Here is a 20,733-nt window from a genome sequence, read left to right on the forward strand (position 1 = left end):
ACAGAGGATTTATTGCCTTCCAGTAGGTTTATTATCGTTTTATCTCTTTCTCGCGGCCGTAATTATGGACGAGAAAGCGAGGTCTCAAAGTTACTAAAACATTTTCCCTGCGTGAATAAGGTAGCACACGTATTTGAATAACATACATGAAATCAATACATTATAAAAGTATGAGATTAAACTGCTTGAGAATAAGATTTACTGGTTACTAATACTCTAACAAAGAACGTGAAGTCACTGGACCAGGACGACCGCCGGACTTTGCCGAATTGTGACGGAAGCCGGAGAATCAAGGGAAGAGGGAAACGGTGCGGTCACGAGACCGTGACTGGACTAGTTTTTGGACACTTCCTTTACATATCTAACGGATTATGATACCAAGTTTATTGGATTGGCAATACACATCGATAACACTATCCATTATTTGATAAGGGGCATTATCGAATTACGCCGTGTGTCATGAGGATGGTTAGTTAATCATCTTGTGGGTCTCATGAGTTAACCCCATATAGCTAGTACTATATAGAAATGTGTTTGACAATCCCCAGTCCACACACGTCCGCAAAACAAACGATTTATTGATTAACAGTGCAGGGCGTTGTGCATTTGTTGTCTGGTCAAGCCTCGGTTGTTACAGGCCGCCTGCGTATGGCAGGAGCGTTGTTGCGCAGCGTCAGGCACCAAACAAACACTGGCGGCTGCTGCTACCGGTAGAACAGGACATGCTTACCCTTTTTCGCAAACACCTGGTGTCATCACTAGTTTTCAGTGATCCCTTTATATAATTTGCCTCTACGCCCAATGGCATATGTTTCGGCAAAAAATCGTGACAGATTATTATCTGACATTAACGTTTGATATTTACACGAACCTCTCAAAAACAGCACAAAAACTCGATAACTACCTTAAAGCGATACCACTGCTTCTTCATGCGACTTAAAAACAGCTTCTAAAAAGAGACTTTGTGATGAGGATTCAGAAGGCGTTTTTTCAAATTCTTGGCATTACATTGAGAACTAAAATCCCGCCTTCGAAGTTTTTAGTAATCGTTACGTTTCCCTCTAAGTAGTAATTTGCTTTAGGAACTGCATTTTCCTGGCAGGCCTGCGATGTGTGGCCTCTGTCCACTGCCTGTATTGATTCATCTCGGATTTCGCCATCAAATCGGATACCATGCGCCTCTGCTTGACAAGTACACGCAACAGAGCCGGAAAGCGACTGTCGTCACAGCTAACACTGCTCGATGTAATACAAGTACATCAGCATCAGACGCATTTAGGATTGGGCGACATCAGGAGGAACCAGTCAGAGAGGAGCTTTGTGATTCAGTGAATGAATTTGTGTCAGGATTGCGTGAATGGTAGGCGTGAGCAAGTTCCTGTTTAAGTTGAAAGACAGAAATGGGAAGGAGTGGGAGAGAAGTCTGTTGGTGGGATGGATAAAAGTATGATTGAGTTAGTTAGGTGGTAAAAAGGTATCACATAGGCGTCTGGTTGTTTCTTTACTTATAAGCAGCACAAACTCTGCACTTGTACACAGCAGTCGACATCTAAAATTAAGATATCGTTTTCAGTTCTAAACTGGATTTCTGGTCCAAACTGGATTTCTGGTCCATCACTTGATTGCCTGGTGTGTTTAAATGACGCCGTACATGACAGGAGTACTGCTGTGTGATACAGGCAACAAGCACATACTTTTTATGCATATTTTGTGGTTGCACATTTGCTGGTAGCTACCGGTTGGGCAGGACATGCTTCACCTTTTTACGAACACCTGGTGTCATCATGATTTTCAGTGAGCCTTTCATATGATTTCCATGAATTGGCCTTTTACGCCCAATGGAATCTGTTAATCATATAATCGAGACTGGTTGTTCTCTGGCGTTGACGTTGTAAATTTAGAATTCGTGTCATGCAATTTCTATAAATACATCTATGTTATCACACACGTTAAATGCAAGAGTCGACTGTACGATTCCGACTACATCATGAGCATGTGTTTATGAATCACTATTAAAATATTAATGATACCAGCCGCAAAAGCAAGTCAATTGTTCATCTGAAAAAAATACGGGAAGAAATTGTAGAAGTCAAAATAAGGAATTGCATCGGACATCATTCTTGTCACTCGTGCGTCAAATTTGGAAATGTCCTCCACATGTCTACCATAAAAGTTTATCAGTATTTCAATATATTTACTTTTGATAAAGTAGTTTCCATATGGTCAATCCCCTTGTGTGCCATTCTTTAAAAGCCAGTAGACATGCAGCCGTCGACCCAAGATTCGTTATCTTGACATATTTAACACAGAGTATGGTACGAGACTCCGTCTGGATTGAATTGTACCCCTTCACTGATATAAGTGAATACTTATGAGGAAGATAACATATCGTGAGATGATTTGCAAGCGACGCTCAAAAACAAGATATCTAGTAGATCACAAGCTTAAAAGTCATAAAAAAAAGTATTCGTGGCTGTGTGTCATCCAACGTGTACCTCTATTTGATATTACTACCGTTGAACTTTGCATCGATCAATGGCTACTATCTGATACGCAACACACAGACAGGACGAGTCCTGTCATTTCTATTGAACTTGACCCTTCATGTAGTGACGATGAATCAGCTGTTTTGAAATACATGGCCGACTTCCAGCTTGGTGATTCAAAATGATCCAGTAATGGATAAGTTGACCTTGGAATTAGTAGTGAGTGAGTTTTTTATGGTTATACCCCGATTTTAGCTTTGTTCAAGCAATATAACGCCGGGGGACAACCAGAAATGGGCTTCACACATTGTACTGTTGGGAATCGAACCCGGGTCTTCGGCGTGACCAGCCAACGCTTTAACCACAAGACTACTCCACCGCCCCGACCCTGGAATTAAATTGAAGGAATGTAAAACCAATGTGAGGGTGTATCGCAGTTGATTGGTTAATATACGGTGTAATATTGGATTCAAGACACAGACATCCTCGCGACTCCGCCTTGGGTACGGGGGCGGTAGGGTAGCCTTGTGGTTAAAGCGTTCGATCGTCACGCTGAAGACCCGGCTTCGATTCCCCACAGGGGCAAAATGTGTGGAGCCCCTTTCTTGTGTTCCCCGCCGTGATATTGCTGGAATATTTATAAGAGCGGCGTAAAACCATACTCACTCACTCACTCACTCACCTTGAGTACGAGTACTTTTCTTAATATGTATCAGATAATTTTGTTATTAGTTAACCTCTTTGTTGAGATAAGTGAAAACATCCCTGTCCTCTGCACGTCCTTGCCAGGTTCAAACGTAATTTCCGACCACACTTCATTTGGCCTTTTTGGACCCCTCTGTGGCCCTTTTTTTTAAACCATACCATGTACATGGGTTATAGATATATAGAAAGCTCTTGGAAATAGTCATTCGACAGTATCACTAAAATACATCCAAATAACCTAATAATGACTTTAAAGCCTTTTGAAGGTATGAAAAAACAAATTGGTGATTTTTAACTGTTTATCAGTAAGCTCTAATACTTCAAGACTAATATCCAAACTGAGTTTGGATACTTACAATAGTAAAATGCATATCATATGGCCCGATATTTTTTCGGATTGTGTTTTTTCAATGTGGTCACAGTTAAAGTTCATAAGAAACTTTGAATTAACGATTTTCCAAATCTGATCACTAAAAGCCATAGACTTGATGCTTGTGTTTGTTATGATGTGTTGACAGTGTAAGTACCTGACAGTTTACAATACGTTGTCCGGTCAACAGCCAATAGGCATTTCATTCATAGGAGGCGAACAATGTAGTAACAGTGAATGAGTTGAGTTTAATGCCGCTGTGACCAGAATGGTGAAACCCTACACGGATATGTCTCTGGTGAGCCAAGAATAAGAATCTTTGGTTGGTTGGTTTGTTGTTTAACGCCGCACTCAGCAATAGTCCAGCTATATGACGGCGGTCTGTAAATAATCGAGTCTGGACCAGACAATTAACCAGTGATTAATATCATAAACACAATTGGGATCGATGACATGCATCAGCCAAGTCAGCGCGCCTGACCACCCGATCCCGTTAGTCGCCTTTTACGACAAGCACAGTCGCCTTTTACGGCAAGCATGGGTTGCTGAAGACCCATTCTACCGCGGATCTTCACGGGGGGATTACAGCATTACAGAATTATAACCAGAGCGAAACTGGGATTGAATTATATATTAATTTTTTTCGGTACTTTAGATTATAGTTGAGTTTTTTTACTGCTTCCGATTTGCAGATTGCCTCACAAAAAATATATATGAAGCATAAAGCCAGGACAATGTTTTACTGAGAAACAAGTACACTTGTCCAGGAAGTAGATTAACTGCAGCAATCACCCGAATAACAACAGGTAAACTGTTGAGAGCATTTCATTTCACAATGTTTCTTTAATACTTCTAACTTTCTAACATGATTCAATCTTGAAACGACATACACAAAAATGTATTTGATTGTTTTGTCTTGTTATCTGAAATGTAACAAAACATATGTGTGTTTCTGCTTGGTCTTGAATCATATGATACAGGGAGTATAGGAATCACAGTAGACACGCTGCAATTATTTATGTATCATTAAATTATATATATAGTAGTAGTATAGAGTAGTATGAGTGACTTCACAAGATTGCGGTAAATCGCCCCCAAAGAGCATTGACTGAAATACCGATAACAAAGTTATTTGAACTACTGACTTGTTTAATCATATCGTTTTCACAGCTTGAAATCAGAGTATAAGCAAGAAAATGAGATGGGGTGTTGTTTGTGATGACTTTAATTTAATTCAAAAATCGATGGAACATAAAACTTGCTCAGTCCTGTATGAATTCACATGTATCTATTACTTTAACCATACGTTTTTGAACTTAATATATAGAGGTTTTGGGGATGGTAAATATCCTGTATTAGGAATAAACATTGTATTTAGCGAGCCTTGGCGAGCTTAATACATAGTGTTTATTCCTAATACAGGATATTTACCATCCCCAAACACACAAGCGTGATAACCTCTTTATCATATAATGTCATTCTTTAATTCTGTGCTTCAAAATCGCTTTCCCTCTCTCACAAACATTACCGAAACATTGCGAGTTTTCCTGGAATGCGCGCATTAATATTTATTACGTCACAGGGTAAGTGATGAGTCAGTCGGACAGTGACAGTAGCCAATATAGTTCCAACTGAAATCTGTTTCTTATACAGTGGCGAAGCACATATACGCAAAACAACAACTGTTTTTACTTGCATTGCGCGGCAATCCATCGGTCTTTCCGCTAGAGTAACTGCCCTTTGTCAAAGGGAAGCTACTCTAACCCTAGTCTATGAGACGTCACGGCCACGATCAGACGCTGTTGACATTCGGCCTGTCCTGTCATAACGTTAAAAAGTGCAATCAGATGTACACACAGCGACAAAACGAAACAAGGTAACAATTCAAACATATTTCGGCCAAATCCAACTATTTTAATTTGTGGAAAAGGTTTCAAGCCGCAGAGGTCTACAAGCATAGATATGGCTACTGATCTCGCTTGGCTAGGCCTAGTGCCCTCGCAAAATTGTTTCGAAATTTCTATCTCCAAAGTTGCCAAAACTTATAGAATGCCTTAGCTACGTCACAGCTAGACACTGATTTTAAGTATATTAGACTGTTCTTTTGATAATTATAGCAATTATCTCTGTAGTTTATCCATATTCCCGATGGTTAATTCTGACTCGATAGCCGAATGACAAGAGCGACGCCATGTTTGTTTATAAACACTGAAAGTAGTCCCAACTTGACCTTTGATATTTGCATCTCTATCCGCATATGACCCCAACGGATATCGTTTTTATCCGTTGGCTTTATCCTGCCGAGAAACCTACCCATTATATGATAAATATTATTATCATATCCTCATCTTGAGTTGAATCCGTTCCTTCCGCATCAAGACGACACGCCGTGAAATACTGTTTAAAAGGGCTTTAAACGTCACTCAGTCACGCAGTCAGTCACTCACTCACTCACAAACAGTGGTAAATATCAACGTAATTCGTGGGCCTTTCTCTCACATCAAATTAATACGCCGTTCTGTATCTCAAATACAGGTCAAAGCGCCATTAAATGCAACTCGCACTATATTATTTCATTTTTTGGTTCCAACGATTACAAATGTTTTTGACAACGTATTGTAAGCCGTTGGAAACATGACGTGTCAACATGACTACCACACCACACCACACCACACCACACCACCCGGCCGGCCGGCCGGCCGGCGTCGGGAAACCAAACTGGGTGCATGCACATCACAGTGACATTGTAGCCGCGCACACGTACCCTCTCCCGGCGATATGGCCATTTATCATCCTCGTGTTATCATGTCGCCTTATCGCTGGGTCGCAGAGCTCTTGCAACGAGAACAACTGAGTCTCGACGGTGCAATCAGCATGCTCCTACTTTATCACACAATCCCCTCTACATTAAGCCCGCTGCGCTTTACCATGAAGTCAAATCCCCAGTACAATCCCTTCAATGATTCATGTCCCTGAGTAAACGTGGCTTATTTGAAGAAATTATTTGTTGAGATCAGATAAATTTTGTTATAATGACTACACATTACATTTTCAGTTAAAAGATACTGTAACATAAACTATTTGAAACAAAGTTAACGAGGATACCCTCACCTTTTCGCGAACACCTGGTATCATTACTATTTGATAGTTATTCATAAACACAGGCTTATGATATAGTCGGAATTGTACAGTCGACTCTGTTTTTTGCAGAGATTTCTATTGTATATGGAAAGGGTTTTGTTGCTTTATTTTTATATGCGAACACCCTTTTCGCAAACACCTAGTGTCATCACTAATTTTCAGAGGTTTGCTCATATAATTTTCACTGGTATTTTGCCTTTCACGACCAGTGTAATCTGTTCCCTGTGATAATCGAGATTTTATTCTCTGGCATTGACGCTTTAAATCTATATATCTTTTCACACACAAAAAATGTATTATTTCTTTGTTTTTGGCTGTGTACATTTTTGAACTTAAGACGAAGTATTTCATACGTAGATGTTGATGAGGAGGTCTAGTACGTCATGTTATTACGATTTACTTTCATCTTAACACTGACTAGTTTATATAATTTACTCTATACGTCACTCTGTGTATTCCCCCACATAATGTTTGAGTCCAGACATCAACATACAAGGGTTTTTTGCGTTATCAGTTACGAATTAATACAAAAATCAAATTAAAAAGTGGATATACTAGTAGTGAGCCACTCATAAAAATATCGACTTTGTCGGCCACTCGGGAGATAAAGATGTTATTTGAAAAGAAAAGACAAACGTTCTATTTATTATGTATTTTCTGACTAAGCTATAACAATAATCTGAACAATAGTGTCTTTGAGCAGACTGGAAGTAGTTCCAGCATAAATTCTTATTACTCAATCGAGTTAAATGTCAATTGTATATGTTTAGATGAATACAGTATTTCCCATTAAATACATGTACATAATAAACACAATATTTATGTACAAAATTAAATGTTACAGTGTTTCATGAAAATGCAGCATAGCAATGCAACTTATTTATGAGCAGTATTGTAGTGTCCTTCCCAATGACTTATTAATCAATAGACAACGAAACTCAGTCATTCACATGATAATATCATATTACTGCATGGATAGGTCTCCTGGAAGACAAATCTGTATAATAATTATCATTCCTTGTCTTACATGTCACAACTTGGATTTATTAAATTATATCTTTTGTACGATTTTCACTGAATGGCAGAGGTTATTTATTGTAACACTTTGTCAATCCAACATTATCGATATTCCATCAAAAAGAAAATAATCATATTTACTGATATCTAATATAAACTAATGGTTTCAAAATTATGTTTGATGAGTCGAAGGATGTGTACCGCGAGACCTTGCCACGTTTACATGATGTATTGACAAGGGCGATAAAAGCATAAATAAAAGCACGTCATAAACATGTATAGTTTTAGAAGTCAGTGGTTGTTTATAGTACAGGAAAGCTATCTCGAAGAACCACATATGAACTTTCCTTCGTTATATACTGAAAACAAAATTGGGGACCATGAATATTTTTGGGGATATTTTTTTGTAGTGAACATTGAGCACACAATTTCATAATAATATCCCCCAAAATATTTGTATTCCTCAATGGGTTTTTTAGTATAGATCATATGATAGGAATAAACGAGAAACAACAGATGAGATATTTCAAACATTTCGATGCCATTTTATATCTACGCAATAGCGTATATCCAATAAATGTTCTAGCCTTCGCTAGATTTTGGATTATGACGTTAGTGAATATGTGGGGATCATATGTTTTCCCTCTGTCACACAGACCGGTAGATTGACCTTAATAGATTGGCTCAATGATCGGAGAGGGTCACGTGTATCGGTTACACGTGACCTTGTACTCATGATCTCACAGGGTAATTACCTTTTTGGTTGATTATATGGGGTTCGTAAGTCAATGGATATTGACTTTGTTGAATAGGAGATAATCCTATTCTGTTTTTGTTTCTTTTGAAGTGGTTCATCGTTGAGGTTTTAAATGTAACATTTAGCGGTTTAATCAACGATGAACCTCCTCAAAATTTATAACAGAATCGGTTCATCTACCATGACTAAAATTGATTTTTTTTCCTCTTGCGCATGGTCATTATGGGTCATTAAGCACTTCATCTTTAGTAAAATTAACCAGTCAGAAATAGATCATCCTTCATTGTCAAGGTAGACTGGAGTATACATGTACAAAATGTTGTGGTTATGTCGAAGATGAATTTCAGGTATTATTTCATTTGTGATAGTTATCAATATCTTAGAATGTGTTATGTAAACAGCATAATGGTAAGCGATTGATGATACATAAATGATGATACATTCTCTAAATTCAGAAAACATTGATGTGATAAAATCTAAAGCTGTTTTCAGACATGTCATTTCTGTAAGGTAATCATATTTCTACAAATTCACCAGCCTATACTATGGGCATTTTGCATGAAATATTGCATAAAATCAGTATTTACCATATGTATTAAAATATGTGTTTGCTCATATGCGGTAACTCGAAGTCACGGGGACGATCGGAAATAAATCGAGTGATACGTTGTTCGAGATAAGTAAAGTCTTGATGTAAGACCGTTTGGGCGTATTTCCAAAACTGATTATTTTGGGACCAACTATAAAGATACTTAGTTATAAGAAAGCTCTACTAAATACAGAGACATTGTACTATTCCAGCTATATCATAATTATGCATGTGCTTATGAATCACTATCGAATAGTGAGGATACCAGATGTTCGCGAAAAGTCGGCAGTATTTCAGCTATATTATGACTATTTAAGTTAGGTGAATGAGAAGGGCCTACCAATATCACGACAAGCGTGGGAAGGGCACCAGAAATGTGCTTCACGTATTATATAAAATTTGGGAATCAAACCCTGGTCTTCAGACAAACCAACGCTTAATCAACTGGGCTACCCCAACGAACAAAGTCTAAATGAACTACATACAGAGCTTATCATAATATTTAACATGTGTTATATTGACCAAAACGGTTTTTGATAATTAACATTTTAAAATCGCACCTAAATATCCATCTTCCCGTCTTACTACTTACTCCCGTGGGAGAAAACGTACGGCATGCTTGGAACTCGAAATATTCTTGCAGCAGTAGCAGGTAACGTAAACACATTTTAAACATAATGAATCGTGCGTCATTGCACAAGTCAGGAACAGGATTTACGCAAAGGAATGAGGACTGTTCACCTTCTTTTTCAACGTCAGCGAATACACGTGTCAATCATGTTGACGGGAATCAGACACGTATTGCGGTCGTTATGTAGTGGCCTTTTCGGTTGGATGATAAGTAATGAAACCAAATCAAGCTGAGGTAAAGATTGAGTCATGTTTCTGCTGATTGAAGAGTAATTAAAATATATCTACATATTAAGAAGGAGAGACAATGTGATAAATGTGGCGGTGTTTAGTTGGATTGCACAGCGTACATTAAGTGATTACAATAAAATTGTTAGCAGGTTACATAGCAAACAAAGCAACCATAGCAAATTGGCAAGTTTAGATCGTGGGCTTAGAGGTGTGTTCGGTCGGGTGGTCCAGCTTACAGGCATAACTGCCGACGGTATACAGGTATATTTAATCAAGACACTCTGCTATCGGTTTCCAGGTTAAAGATGAAAGGTGTAAATCTCATATTAGATTAGAACCTGATAAGAGCTAAGAGGAACGAAAGAAGCCTCTAAACTCTAAATGTTATCTGGGTCAGTGGCGAAAACTAAGGATTAAGGGTCTTGCATACCACGTCAAATATCCTATTTCTATTCTCCCAATGGTCACTATAAGTGCAGTTCGTTCCTTGAGTCTCGACCAATAGTTCTGCAGTATTGGTAAGTTGAGTTTTGTTTGCTTTTGATTGTTGTTTAACTCGCATTCAACAATATGACGATCGACTCTGGACCAGATAATCCAGTGATTGATATTATGAGGAACAATCCCCGCCGTCGGTGTGCGATGACACACAATCAGCCACCTATCCTACACGATCAATCCGTTAAGTTTCTCTTGCAATCTGTATAGGTTGCTAGGGACTATTGTAACCCGGAATCCCTGCGGGAGTAGTCTGAAGCAGTGCACTCACTTCGTTTCTCTTTATAATTTGAACTTAATATATAAAGCGCCAATGCCAGAGAATATCCAGTCTCGATTATCTCACGAAAAGGCAAGGTAGCTGTGACAATAACATGAATGCATCACTGACAATCAGTGATGACGCCACCTGTTAAGGTAAGCTTGTCCTGCCCAGCCGGTTGCATCCGCCACTCGCACTTAACACATTTGAAATGATGTGTAAATCTACACCTATAAGACTCAAATACCTTTACTAAACTCTTGTCTACAGCATGGGTAAAGTAGAAAGTCAGCCACACCTAAAACGCAGGTTCGAATCACCAGATTGGTAAAATGTGTGATTTTATTGCAGTTTTCCGGAAATCAGTTTAACTCACTCGCTTCGTATTGCCAGAGAAACGGTAATCCAAATTTTATCAAATTATGAACTGATGTGCAGAACACTATGTCATAATTATCGCTTGTTTCACCACAAATCAATCACTGTAGGAACTCCGTTGTGCATTATACATGTACTGCTCAGTAAACCAATAGATGTATGTACACACCGCAATGATGCAGCCATCTTTCGACCACAATTCTGGGACGTTTCGGTATAGATCATTATACCGTTGTCAACTAGAACTGTTAAAACAGTACAGAACACTGCGTGTTAGGTTTCAGACATTTAAATTACAAAGTACTTGTTCATCTGGAGTATAGAACGATCATTTCTGACAAATAGTTTGCTGAATATTTGAAATATTGCTTGATGACTCTATTATGATATGTTAGATTTTGTCATTGTATATCATGGATACATTCAACTCTCTCTCTCTTATGCTGCTTTATCGTATTCTACACAGGCAGGTCTACTGTTTCTGAAGGGGTCAGCTTATTACCCTTCTAATCACTAGTGCATAACTTTGTTTTGATAACACTTGTAGACGAAAGACGAAGACGCCATACAGAGCGTGGTACGTCATGGTACACAATGATTAGATACATTCTACGACTACTGCATCAAACACCTTTACCACACACCCATATGTACGCGTATAAACCCTAGAGTGCCAAATCAATTTGTTAAAAATTTACCATACAAAATCTATTGGTTTGTTAAAAATATTTGTTTTTGTCTTTCGGAAACGGTTACGGTTGTCATTATTTATGTTGAAAGAAAGAACTTAATAACGTACTAGACAGATGTTAATAGTTAACTGATATTAAATGTCTTTTCTTCTGTCTAGCATGAACAGATGGTATATTAATAGTTCCCAAAAGCTGCCTAAAAGTAGCAGACTGAAACTACCAAACTTTGTTCCAAAGAGTTCCAAACTGCATGACACATTCGTTGGCTCAACAATGATCCGTAGCAATTAAAATTACAAAAAGTATCGTTAATCTGAACGCCTACCATACGTTTGGTATTTGATTATGCTGTTCCTAAAGTTCCGGCTTGAATTACAGAACATTGTGAGACAATCTTGATAAGAACACACCTGGTTAAGAGCACTGTTTCCAAACAACTCAATATCACATCAAAGTCAAATGACAGACCAGAAAAGAATTTTTGAAGCGTCATTCAATCCTTAAGGATTCAAAAAGCAGAAAAGGAAAACCCAGTCTCTATCTAGAAACTGCAATAAAATTAAAAGTAAAAGTAAATCTATCGTAATAGAGATCACAATATTAGACTTACATCTGTCACTAGGAAAATGTGATACCGCCCTCATGTGTTGCATGACTAAGATGCCATTGACACCTGATGAAAACTTGATATACTGTAAGAACATTCTATTCTCCCCCAGAAGGCCGTAAGGACTGGGTCATATCATATTATCCGAAGAAACAGAGGAATCGATTGAAAGGCATATCAAAATATGGCACTACATAATGGAAATTGGTTTCTGTATTTCAACATGAGAAATCAAGTTTCGTCAGAAGGTATATACAGGATAAGATTTTATATTGTTAGTTGACGAGGATATACTTTGTTGATACTGAATTACTTTCTAATTGTATTTAACAAAGGTAGACTTCATGATATTTTGAATTATGATAGAAATTCAAAAGGTCAACGCCGGAAAATAATATCTTACCGAAATAGAATCCATTCGACGTAAAAGGCAAACAGTGATGAACAGCACTCAGATGTATGTCTGAAAATCAGTGATGACACCAGGTGTTCTCGAAAAGAGAAAACATGTCCTGTTCTACCGCCAGCACCCGCCAATCACACAATTTTTAGAAATAAGTAAGTGTTTGTTTGTTGCCATAGACCGCACCCCGCAATACTCTTTCCACACAACGGCGACCAGTATACAATGGAGTCTGGAAAAGGATCTCGTTCGCAAACAAGGTAGTGCCAAACAGTGTACGATACTGCTCGTGAGGACATGAACTGTGAATATTTTTTAGGTGTCATGTCATTAGGTTTACGTTAAAATCTTAACCGATCTTTAAACGAATTAATCAGAGATATTGTAACAATTTTGTTGCAAACTAAAAAATCAAATCATTTTAATATCTTAAGTACCCGTCACCCTCATGCCTTTGAGGGTGAACAAAACGAACTGCGACAAAATAAACAATTGTAACCATCAAAGTGGATCCATCACAACAATAAAGATATATCACTCGCGTCATGGAGATTGCCATGGCAAAGCCTTAAATGTGTTCCATGTACAGGTAATGTCTTCTTTCTCGTTTCAATGGGGACCGCCTCCGTAGTCTTGTGGCATAGCGTCCGCCCGGGGAGCGGAAAGCCCTGGGTTCGATCCCCGGCCGCGTCATACCAAGAGACGTTAAAAGATGGTACTTGTTGTTACCCTGTCTGGAGCTCGGCATTAAGGGGCTAAAACAAGGACTGGTCGGTTCGGAGTCAGATCACTGTGTCTGAGTGGGGTATTCATGTTAAACTGCGGCATGGTATCTCAGTATGCTAGCACTATAAATCGGTATCAGTCCGGACTAGTACAAGCAGCCACACACGTGCATGCATGTCGCTATATAAGCGCAATAATCTTGGACGTGACGTTAAACACAATTTCACCTAACCTCACCTCGTTTCAATGGGATCTGGGTGGTTTGGTAGGATTTAGTTTCATTCCAATAAACATCGTGTTAATGAAACGTGTCTTTTCATGAAACGCAAGACGAGGAAACGCTTTTATATGAACAAACAGATTAAAATTAGAAACGGGAAATTGTTCATGCGATGTTGGCCTTGTACATAGAGTCGAGTTATATTGTTATATAAGTCTAATATCACTCCCTGACTTGTTTACAACTAGGGGAAGAAGGAAACAAGGAAGTGTCAAGCCTCCTAGTTGCGATCACACATCCATCATGGTAAAACCCATAGGCATCTAGTCTACAAATTTCTACATCATCTCGTGATTGAGTGTATATTGTATTATGGCAGTATTCCAGCTGTACCAAAGCTTTGGAAACCTATAATGAGCTTCACACATGTAGGTAATCGTATCCGGCTTTGTGACCAATACATATACTAGAGTGAGTGAGTGAGTATGGTTTTACGCCGCTTTTAGAAATATTACAGCAATATCACGGCGGGGGACACCAGAAATGGGCTTCACACATTGTACCCATGTCGGGAATCGAACCCGGGTCTTCGGCGTGACGATCGAACGCTTTAACCACTAGGCTACCCGACCGCCCCACATATACTAGAAAGGCCCGTGAATCAAGTTGATTGTAAGCAACTGCGCAATTGTACGTCAACAACGTAAATTGGATATCTCGAGATAACATATGACATGACTGACGGACCCTAATACACGAATGCAAATGAGAACTAAATGCTGTAATCCACCCGTGAAGGTCCGGGGTAGAATAGGTCTTCAGCAACCCATGCTTGCCGTAAAAGGCGACCATGCCTGTCGTAAAAGGCGACTAACGGGATCGGGTGGTCAGGCTCGCTGACTTGGTTGATGCACGTTATCGTATCCCAATTGCGTGGATCGATGCTCATGATGTCAACCACTGGATTGTCTGGTCGAGACTCGATTATTTATAGACTGCCGTCATATAGCTGGAAAATTGCTGGGTGCGGCGTTAAATAAACCAACCAAAATCCAACTTAATGCTTTAATCACAGTCCTTAACAGGTACCGTAGTACGTTATTGTACAATTTTATAATATTAATATAGTACAATATTCTTACAAGTTCAAATACAAATAAATCAAACTTTATTAACGACTTTATTACTGTTTACGGGACAAGAAATAGCCCTTGAATGTTTTTAGAAACAATAAATACTCGATAAAACTGGATGACTTCTAAATGGCAATCGAAATTCAGTATAAAGCATTCAGGAATATTTAATAATGAAGTACACATACATGATCAGTAAGCCAATGTAGTATATACACAGACGCTCAGTACGCTACTGTAGTATACACAGACGCTCAGTACGCTAATGTAGTTGACATTGACGCTCAGAACGCTACTGTTGTATACCCAGACGCTCAGTACGCTACTGTAATTTACATTGACGCTCAGAACGCTACTGTTGTATACACAGACGCTAAGAACGCTACTGTTGTATACACAGACGCTCAGTACGCTACTGTAATATACATTGACGCTCAGAACGCTACTGTTATATACACTGACGCTCAGTACGCTACTGTTGTATACACAGACGCTGAGTACGCTACTGTAATATACACAGACGCTCAGTACGCTACTGTTATATACATTGACGCTCAGAACGCTACTGCAGTATACACAGACGCTCAGTACTGTACTGTTGTATACACAGACGCTCAGTACGCTACTGTTGTATACACACACTCAGAACGCTACTGTTGTATAAACAGACGCTCAGTAGTGTACTGTTGTATACACAGATACTCAGTACGCTACTGTTGTATACACACACTCAGAACGCTACTGTTGTATACATAGACGCTCAGAAGGCTACTGTGATATACACAGACGCTGAGTACGCTACTGTTGTATACACAGACGCTCAGTACGCTACTGTAATATACACAGACGCTAAGAACGCTACTGCAGTATACACAGACGCTCAGTACTGTACTGTTGAATACACAGACGCTCAGTACGCTACTGTTGTATACACACACTCAGAACGCTACTGTTGTATTCACAGACGCTCAGTGCGCTACTGTTGTATACACAGACGCTCAGAACGCTCCTGTTGTATACACAGACGCTCAGTGCGCTACTGTAATATACACTGACGCTCAGAACGCTACTGTTGTATACACAGACGCTCAGTACGCTACTGTTGTATACATAGACGCTCAGTACGCTACTGTTGTATACACAGACGCTCAGTACGCTACTGTAGTATACACAGACGCTCAGTACGCTACTGTAGTATACACAGACGCTCAGTACGCTACTGTAATATACATTGACGCTCAGAACGCTACTGTTGTATACACAGACGCTCAGTACGCTAGTGTAGTATACACAGACGCTCAGTACGCTACTGTAATCTACACTGACGCTCAGAACGCTAGTGTTGTATACACAGACGCTCAGTACGCTACTGTTGTATACATAGACGCTCAGAACGCTACTGTTGTATACACAGACGCTCAGTACGCTACTGTCATATACACTGACACTCAGAACGCTACTGTTGTATACACACACTCAGAACGCTACTGCAGTATACACAGACGCCGAGTACGCTAGTGAAATATACATTGACTTTAAGAACGCTACTGCAGTATACACAGACGCCGAGTACGCTACTGTAATATACATTGACGCTCAGAACGCTACTGCAGTATACACAGACGCTCAGTGCGTTACTGTAATATACATTGACGCTCAGTACGCTACTGCAGTATACACTGACGCTCAGTACGCTACTGCAGTATACACAGACGCTCAGTACGCTACTGCAGTATACACAGACGCTCAGTACGCTACTGTAGTATACACTGACGCTCAGTACGCTACTGCAGTATACACAGACGCTCAGTACGCTACTGTTGTATACATTGACTCTCAGTACGCTACTGTTGTATACACTGACGCTCAGTACGCTACTGTAGTATAATCCTGCTTTTGCTCAATTTTCGGGTATTTAGCAAGATACTGCAGTCAAACTGAACGACCGGTGTTGCGCTTCCTCCGCCATGTTAATCCCGACGCGATACCATATCACGACCGTCGATTCACGGTTTCATGTAGTGCTACCAACTCGGCAAACGCAGCATTTCATGGCTTGCAGTTGAGTCAGTCTGCTAACATTAGTCGTGGAAACAAAGTTGCAACTTTTACGACAGAAAAACACATTAACAAACAATAACCGGCGACACCGACTGTGTTGACACGAGTTAGCTCGGCCCCACAATGCACTTGTGGAATGTTTCCAGTCACGTGATTACACTAAAGCAAATTATTATGAAAACGTAAACATAAATCCATCTTATTGCTGCATGGGGTTATGGATAATCAGGAATAATAATAAAATGTGAAACCAAAAACTACCAAGTTTATTATGTTCAAAACGCCTTTTGTCTCTAAATGTAAGGGTGCAAGCAATTAGGTGGAACAACTCGTCACTTAGTCCTGTTCGTGGATTTTCAATTTAAGGCACCGCCCATTACAGGTTTCTTGTTAAACGCATCTCCAATAAAACATAAGATTAATCTTAGCAAAGTAACAAAGTTTGCTCTACCTCCATGTTTAGTGTTATAAAGTATACTGTTGCCCTGAACTATTATAAACTGTACTTTATCTAAGAAATAAACGACTCGTGGTCGTTATCGTACAATAAAACACAGCAGGGAGAATAAACAATGACGGGCGATATGAGATATCAACATTTTTTACAGCCCCTTTAAGAATGTTGATAAAATGTACAACCTTAAAAACATCTTACCCGTGTTTTGATAACGATGACTCCCTGAAAAAAATACGGTTCATTTTATGAACAGGTGGGTTGAGTTTGGTATTTCCCGCATATTCTCACAATCATCACGTCGACTACCTGTACCTTTTCTCCCATTACAGAATGTCATATCTCTCCCACTTTTGGATGCGATTATTCGACCATTGCCTTTATCTGCGTTCCCCAGCTAAATCTATGGGGAGCAACTCAATAGACACTTCCCTCTCAAAAATAACGTACGCCACTGTAGCTGGCATAAACGATCGGAACATTACTGCAGTAGACATACACGATCAGTACGCTACTGTAGTAGGCATAAACGATGAGCACCCTATGTAGTTGACATACACGATCAGTACCCTATGTAGTAGGCTACTGTAGTAGACAAACACGATCAGTACGCTACTGTAGTGTGCATACACCATCAGCGTGCTACTGTAGTAGACATATACAATCAGTAGGCTACTGCAGTAGACATACACGATCAGTACGCTACTGTAGTAGACATACACGATCAGTACGCTACTGTAGTGGGCATACACGATCAGTACACTACTGTAGTAGACATACACGATCAGTACGCTACTGTAGTAGACAAACACGATCAGTAGGCTACTGTAGTAGACATACACGATCAATACGCTACTGTAGTGGACATATACAATCAGTAGGCTACTGTAGTAGACATACACGATCAGTACGCTACTGTAGTAGACATACACGATCAGTACGCTACTGTAGTAGACATACACGATCAGTACGCTACTGTAGTAGACATACACGATCAGTACGCTACTGTAGTAGACATACACGATCAGTACGCTACTGTAGTGGGCATACACGATCAGTACGCTACTGTAGTAGACATACACGATCAGTACGCTACTGTAGTAGACATACACGATCAGTACCCTTTGTAGTAGACATACACGATCAGTAAGCTACTGTAGTAGACATACACGATCAATACGCTACTGTAGTAGTCATACACCTTTACAACTGCAGATTGTCTGAAAAAAATAACATAACACCGGACCCATGCCTGTTCAAGAAATCAATTAGGAATGTAATAAAATGTATATTTTTCTTCTATGGCAGGACTACTGGCTGCTGCTTGAGCGCAGCATCTCAGCTGCAGATAACATAATTGGATTTTAAAGCTTCCGAATCAAATACTAACAGAACAGTGACCTATGTAAATTTATTATGTTATAACAATAAGTTCTGTCATTTTATTTGCTTTATCCCAAATGTTTGTAATTCGAAAAAGTTGAAAATAATCTAGTATGTCATCGGTCTTTAAAAAGAGAGAACCCTGGCTAGTCATTTATAACATTCGCTCAATGAGAATATAATGACGTCATGAAATGAACAATTTGATACAAACCGACAGTCTCAAACTGGGTTAGATACATGTAAACGTGAGAACAATTGGGCATTACGATATGAATTTATTTCATGTTCTTCCCAAAATACCCATGTCAACATGGTTCATGACGCAACTCCTATAACCTGAGTCCACACCTGAACAGTTGAACAGAACAAATTTCACCTGGGCAATAACCCCCACGACGTGCTGATATAATTACTTCAGAATAACTTACATGAAGATACTTACCATCTAGGTGACAAAGTCCATCATGTCAGCCATTCTTGATATGGTAATGTCAGAATCTGGTCCAACACAGTTGTTACAACATCACGTTACACCTGTAACACCAAAGCTATGCCGCCAGAAGAGACAGATTCAATTACACAGGTAGCGTTATACTGTAGCGTACTGGGCGCGTCTCAGATCACACGTTATTTCCGACTATCGATCTGGGTAATCAGATGTGTTGATACGAGGTTACACTGTAGCTACAGACCGGCCCTTTGGGGCAGGTATCATATCATATACACATTAATGGGAAAACTATTATTGCTCACAGGGGAGCTTGTTATCAAATGCTATCCACGTATCTTTCAAAGTGACACAGACACTGATACACCCTTGACGAAGTGCATTTCACCATTGGGATGTTTTCCAAACCCCCCCTCTACAGAAATGAACTCGTCTATCAGCATTGCACCAACATTGTGTGTATGATTCGACCTCCGACATTCAGGTACCCGTATGTCGACGCCAGATCTTATCTACCTCTAGTGTTTTGTATACACAGGTATTTTAACGAACGCCCAGGGAAATTTCAAAACATGGCCATAACTCACTAGTGCTGATATCCGATTACCTTCCCTCGCGCCACGGTTTACGCTTCTCTTTTAAAATCAAACATGGCCGCCCTAAGATAACGTCTTTTTGGGAGTAGCCTTGTGGTTAAAGTCTTTGCTCGTCACGCTGAAGAATTAGGTTTTATTCCCAGCCTGGGTAAAATATGTGAAAATCATTTCTGGTGTCCCCCGTCGCGATATGACGACGATATTGTTACAGGTGGCATAAATCCCTTCTTTGACACTCACACATACACTCACTCACTCACCTTTCGAGGACGACCATGGACATTCACTTTTAAGATGATAGTTTAGAAGGTCTAGATCTTATAATCAAGGCTCGACTAACAAAGCTCTAAGACAATGATCTATTGATCCAACATTATAGTGTAAAGTTTAACAATTGACTGTTGTACAAATTAATATCATATCTTAAGGCACCAACAACGCCTTTTCAAGAACTATCTTATAAATAGTCAAATAATGCATAAATATCTCAAAAGAGATCTTAATATGAAAAAAGTTTCTAGAACTAGGTGAGTATCGAAATAATGCTTAGGTAACCTACAAGACGTAGCACACACACACTCTTCTAAAAAAACGTACAAAATCCGGTATATAGATTGGATATATGTTATTGGAAAATGTTGGTGGCCTGATATTCAAAAAAACGGTTTATCAAAACTAAGCCATTGTCGATTTGCAATGCCTTAAACGGCATTGTTTTCACGAAGTTAAAAAATGTCATGGAGGAAAACAGTAAAGCAAAATGCACGTGCAAATAATGGCATTCGTAAATTGTGGTAGTGGTTATAAAAAGGCAAGCATAAGGCAATAAATTGTCATTTAATTGTCAACATTTTTTAAGTTCGAAAATGCCGAGACAGCCGAATATCGCCATAGGACGTATCCAAAGAGGGGAATCGCAGTATTCTGTTGCACGCCACTTCAA

General features: G+C 39.4%; 1 protein-coding gene across 4 annotated transcripts in view; it reads right to left on the bottom strand.

The window, feature by feature from the left end:
* The window catches only part of LOC124151448 (guanine nucleotide-binding protein G(s) subunit alpha-like), a 35,252-nt gene extending 15,725 nt beyond the window's left edge, over positions 1-19,527 (bottom strand). For 3 of the 4 annotated variants that reach the window (XM_046523930.2, XM_046523939.2, XM_046523945.2), the window contains exon 1: positions 19,189-19,527. The gene's annotated coding sequence lies outside the window, so the exon portion shown is untranslated. Of the gene's footprint in view, positions 1-17,561; positions 17,586-19,188 lie in introns of all 4 variants that reach the window. The other variant, XM_046523953.2, reaches the window with a different exon arrangement.
* Positions 19,528-20,733: the final 1,206 nt, after the last annotated feature.

This window comes from Haliotis rufescens, unplaced genomic scaffold (genome assembly GCF_023055435.1).
Source record: "Haliotis rufescens isolate VD_foot unplaced genomic scaffold, xgHalRufe1.0.p SCAF_4, whole genome shotgun sequence".
NCBI lineage: Eukaryota > Metazoa > Mollusca > Gastropoda > Lepetellida > Haliotidae > Haliotis > Haliotis rufescens.